Below are 6,300 nucleotides of genomic sequence, written 5' to 3' on the forward strand. Positions count from 1 at the left end.
ACACATATATATATATGTGTGTGTATATATGCATTAATGTTGGAAACATACAGAATCAGTAAATCAGTAAATAGTTTTTTATGATTTCTTATAAGGTTGCTAAGTCTTCAAGTTAGTTCAAAGTTACCTCGCTTGGCATCTGATACTGGGGGAGTGCAAAGAAGCTCGAAGTCTATTTACCATAGGGGAGGGACGCTTTGAACTGAAGCGACAACTTTTCTCCATCGCTTCTTTTCTGGTCAAATATGTCGCAAACACATTTGAACTGATCTAAACTTTGTGTAATGTTAGAAAATAGAAACGGAACTTCCATCATACGCATTTCTTAATATGTTAACTGACTGCTATTTCTAGCACAGAATGTTTAACTATCAAGCAATGTTTTTTTAAATGACGATGTTACCCACGACTTCGTTAAAAGTTAGGCTAAAGTAAATAACTAATATTTTTTTGACATTTCTAACTTAGAATAGCGACGTGAGAGGTAAAGATACTGCTTCAAAGGGAGACAAGTCACAAGAGATTGCTTCAAGAGAATTCTAAAGAGAGATGATTGGGAGACAAAATCCGAAATAATCATAGAACTTAGAAAATCCCTTGTGGAATGTTAAAATAAAGGTATAGATACACGCAAACACACGCAAACACACGCACACACACATATATATACATAACCATATATACATTATATATAGGTACATACACAGACAGACAGACAGACAGACAGACAGACAGACAGACAGACAGATAGATAGATAGATAGATAGATAGATAGATAGATAGATAGATAGATAGATAGATAGATAGATAGACAGACAGACTGAAACTGAAAGCTTGACGCGTGACTGGAGTTTCACGTTACTGTGACTTTCCGTTACACCAAAATGAAGTCAGGTATTCGACAAGTATTGGAGCAACTCTCACTCATTCGTCCGACATAACTGAAGGATTAAAATTAATCAAAGGACATACTAAGTACGTCTACCTGCTGGAAATAACAGTCAAAACTCTTATGAAGGGATGAATGCTACTGCTATTTAGCCCTAGGAAACACCGTTTCCAGTTGGCCATGACACATTTTCTGTGTCCTTATGTTTTCAAAGAGGGGAGATAAGCACCTCTATCCAGCAAAGCCAGCATCCAGAGACTAGTTTCAGAGTCATTGCTCATCATCAGTCGGGAGTAGCATAGCTTGCTAGCTGTCGAAGCTTATTCGCCTTTTCGCCTTTGAAAACATATATATATATGGGGGCGTGCGTGTGTGTGTGTGTGTGTGTGTGTGTGTGTGTGTACGTAAGCGTACGCGCATCCGATAAGCTGGTGCCAAGAGTGTATGGCGTCTGCTTTCAGCTTAACTCCGCTTCTCCTGCATTTAATCCTCCTCATAATCATCATTATCGTCATCATCGCCGTCGTCGTCGTCATCGCCACCGTCGTCATCGTTATCGTCGCTGTCATCACAACAACGACGTTGTTGTTTTGTTGTGCGTCTGCTTCGAAATTCCTCCTTACCTTATTCTAACCCCCTCACTCTTCCTTTTCTTCATCACTGTCTCAATCCTCATCACCGTCATCTTCATCATCAATTTCAGCAGCGGCGGCATCATCATCAGCATCATCATCATCATCACCATCACCGTCATTATTATCACCATCATCATCACAATTATCATCGCTACCATCTTCGTAGTCAACTTCAACGGCGGCGGCGGCGGCGGCGGCGGCGGCGTCGTCGTCGTCGTCGTCGTCGTCGTCGTCGTCGTCGTCGTCGTCGTCGTCGTCGTCGTCGTCGTCGTCGTCGTCGTCGTCGTCGTCGTCGTCGTCGTCGTCGTCGTCGTCGTCGTCGTCGTCGTCGTCGTCGTCGTCGTCGTCGTCGTCGTCGTCGTCGTCGTCGTCGTCGTCGTCGTCGTCGTCGTCGTCGTCGTCGTCGTCGTCGTCGTCGTCGTCGTCGTCGTCGTCGTCGTCGTCGTCGTCGTCGTCGTCGTCGTCGTCGTCGTCGTCATCATCATCATCATCATCATCATCATCATCATCATCATCATCGTCATTCAGTTACCGCTGCTAATTTCCACCGCCATGACCACGCTCCCACAAACCTCCACCCTCATAAACGTTCTCCATGCCCACCCCTCCTTAATCTATTCCAGTCTGATCTCCACAGCCGAACATCGGTGCCATGGCAGCCTCCACTAATCGTGACTCAACATCACGCAATCTCCCCTCTCACCTCAATACAAAGACCTCATGAAGAGATTCTCAACAATTCCTTCCTGTCTTTCAAACAAAAGACTCTACAAGTTGCTGCTGCAGAATGGTAAATTGATGCTGCTTCTCTGGCAGCATGATTTCGTGAAGTGCATGTCACTGCCGCACACACACGCGCGCATGCGCTTCTTCGTGTGTGTGTGTGTGTGCGCATATCTAACTCCTCTCTTTTTCTCTCTCCACATTTCCCTCTTTCTCATTCTCATGCTATCTCTCTCATCCTCATTCCCTTCCCCCCTCTCTCTCCCTTTCACGATCTCCCTATCTCTCCCTCTCACTCCCCCTCTCTCCCTTTCTTTCTCTCTCTCTCTCTCTCACTCTTTCACACACTCAATCGCTAACTTTAGTAAAGTGGTCTAATCTATCTCACGGTTAATATACATTTGTATGTATCTATAGATGTGTATACATACATAAATAAACAAACACATATACATACATATATATATACATATGCATATATGCATATATATATATATGTGTGTATTAGTGTCTGTGTGTGTGTGTGTGTAGGTAGGCAGGCAGGCAGGCAGGTAGGTAGGTAAGTAGGTAGGTAGTATATATACAGACAAATATAAATATATGTACGCATACAATATTCGTGCGTGTATGAATATAGCTATGTATGTCTGTGTATTTATAAACACACATAGATATACACACACGCATTCATATATAAATGTGCGTCTAAATATATATATATATATATATATACATATATATGATAAATGTATGTCATTTTTGCATATATGTCCTTATATATACCCATATACATATATATATATAGGTATATATATATGGGTATATATCTATGAATAGGTATATATAAGAATATATGTTTTGTCATTTGGTAATTATGATACATTCAACACAAGTGGAGATAATTTTAATAAATCAGTGATTTATGTTGTATGGTATTTGACATACCTGTATTTGTAAATATTTAATGCCGTGATTAAATAATATTAAATAACGGTTAATGCGGTCGTATATGTTTTTGTATCACTACTGCACGTGGATGGCTGCAGGAATAACATGAGGCGAAAAGGTAAACCACGGGGCAGATATCCTGTGAAGGAAAGATTATAAAATCTGGTGAGTGTGGTCCCAACGAGAGTCGAACCTGAAATATTGATTTCAGATAGGCTCGACAACATGATTGTGTTCTCTATTGTCAGCTGTGAAGTAGAATCTGGGAAAACTCTCGAGTGGCCTTCACTCATGGCGGTCCTTAAGAAATATGTGGATCGGGATATTTCCAGTAAACACCAACATATTTTGAAATGAAGAATACGGTATAAACGGTGTGTGAGAGATCCAGAGACATGACGAGTCATATGACAAAATACTGACATCGCAATAGAATGATATTCTCTAAAAGGTGAGAAAATGATTCACAGTTTGTGACAAAGATATTTCCACGGTGTCATTATATTAATTTTTTTCCATTTTTTATATTTATTTCATAGAAAAGGAAGTAAAATATGGCAATGGCTGAAACTGGCTGTTTCGTTCTCACACGTTCTTTGAATAATATATTATGTGTTGCTAAGATATTAACACCGATCTCCAAATGGAGTTTGACATTTCCACCAAAATGTGGCTGAACAGTCACCATGCAACTTCTTTTTGTCTTCTTTATCTATTTTCTAAGAAACCCAGGTGATATCTCCATTACTTATTACATTATATGTCCAACATCTTAACTATTCATATTACTAGGTATCTATCTCTTCATCTATCGATACCGCTGTTTATCTCTTTATCTATCTACAGAATAGCCTATCTATTTATTTGTCTATAGAGCTATCTATGCGTTTATCTATGCACGCATATACATATATATATATATATATATATATATATATATATATATATATATATATATATATATATATATATATATATATATGTATGTATGTATATGTGTGTGTGTAGCTAAAGAGCTGGATAACCAGCTATTTATCTATCTTTCGATCTATTCAATCTCTTTATAAAACTATTTTATATATCCTTCGATTTATCCATCTATCTATCCATCTACATTTATATATGTATTTATGTATAAATATATATTTGCACATACACATGCGCATATATATACACACAGACATATATACATGTATGCGTGCGTATTTTTGCATGTATCTATGGGTATACACATAGAGAGAGAGATATATATACATATATATATGCATATATATGTCTATATATATTATATATATATATATATGTGTATGTATGTATGTATGTATGTATGTATGTATGTGTATGTACATACATACATACATATATATATATATGCATATATATATGCATACATATATATATGTGAATGTATGCGCATTTATATATGTACACTTGTTTATATAAAGGTATATGTACATGTACATGCATAAATTCATACACACACACACATATGCATATATATTTATATATACGTTTATATATGTATGTATATGTATGGAAGAATGTATGCATCTGCGTATGTATAACTCTATGTATGATGTGCGTTTCTATGTATATGTATGCGTAGGTAGGTAGGTAGGTAGGTAGGTAGGTAGGTAGGTAGGTAGGTGTGAATGTGTATGAATCCATTACAGTCGAAATATTTTTTCTGCCTCATCCTCTTGCTGAAATGCGTTTTCTCTTTCATGCTGTAAAACGTGCCAACAACGCAGTGGTTATTATTTGATGCAGAGGACGGGGCTGAGAAGGTCTCTGAATATTAATATAGGAATCGCTTCGACACAGGGGCGTCACTATTTAGCGATGAAGGGCAGACATAAAATTTGATTAATGATTCATATTCTGTGTGTGTTTTGTGTGTGTGTTTGTGTGGTGGGGGTGCATGTGTGGGTGTGGGTGTATGTGTACGTGTGCATGTGTGTTTGCTTGTGTATGTGTGTTTTAAATAAGGATACTATTTTAGAATGAGTTTAAGAATAACGGAACATTTATTAATGGAGACTCAATATTGAAAATAGAACCAACTTAAGCTTCACAGTTTGTGTGTGTGTGTGTGTGTGTGTGTGTGTGTGTGTGTGTGTGTGTGTGTGTGTGTCTGTGTGTGTGTGTGTGTGTCTGTGTGTGTGTCCAACCACCAATTGAAAACGGGTCTTGGTGTGTTTACGTCCCCATAACTTAGCGGTTCGGCAAAAGAACCGACGGAATAAGTACCAGGCTTTACAAAAACAAAAGAAAGAAATCAAAAGTACTGAGGGTCGATTCGTTCGACTAAAATTCTTAAAGGCTGTGCCCCAGCATGACCGCAGTAGAAGACAAAATAGATCGACATAATGCATAGCCCCAGGATACTTTACCGACCTCAATCCGACAAAGACACCCACCTAGAGATGTCATCTACCATGGAAACCTATCACTAGAACTGGACATCAAGTGACGACCATCGCCACAAAGCCAACCAGTTCCTCGTCTGTTGGATTGGCCCTACTTGTAATTCTGAGGAAACGATTTCCGTCCTTACAACGGGTCTCTATGCAACTCCTTCGTCACCAAACATTGCATCTTAAGTCCTCAATTCCCTTTTTCACATAATTCCATTAGTTTTACACTGGTTTAGTCTCGCCTCGGATCGAACGTGTCACACACAGGGGGAAAGGATCTTCCTGTATGAAGGTCTTTCTTCGGGAGTGGTAGATCTCTTACCATCATCATCATCATCATCATCATATTTCGCGTGGGAAAATGATGATGAAGTAATGGTCATCATCATCATCACCATCCTCATGACGACGAGGACGACAACGATAATGATAATGATGTGTGTGTGCGCGCATGCGTGCGTGCGTGCGTGTCAGATATCTCGATATGGACGTCATGTATGTGTGCTGATGTCTGCGCAAGTAGCGCTGTGAAATTTAAGCACTATTTATCTTGTCTTTGCCGAGATATAATGTCAACACTTTATGCGTGACTAGATCCAGTGTGAAACGTCTTCAGATTACAGCTGGCAACAACAACAACCTACAGCTCGTCTGACGTCATTTCCTTTTCAATCATTTCTCACAATTC

Source organism: Octopus bimaculoides, chromosome 21 (assembly GCF_046866305.1).
Source record: "Octopus bimaculoides isolate indiv1 chromosome 21, ASM4686630v1, whole genome shotgun sequence".
Lineage (NCBI taxonomy): Eukaryota > Metazoa > Mollusca > Cephalopoda > Octopoda > Octopodidae > Octopus > Octopus bimaculoides.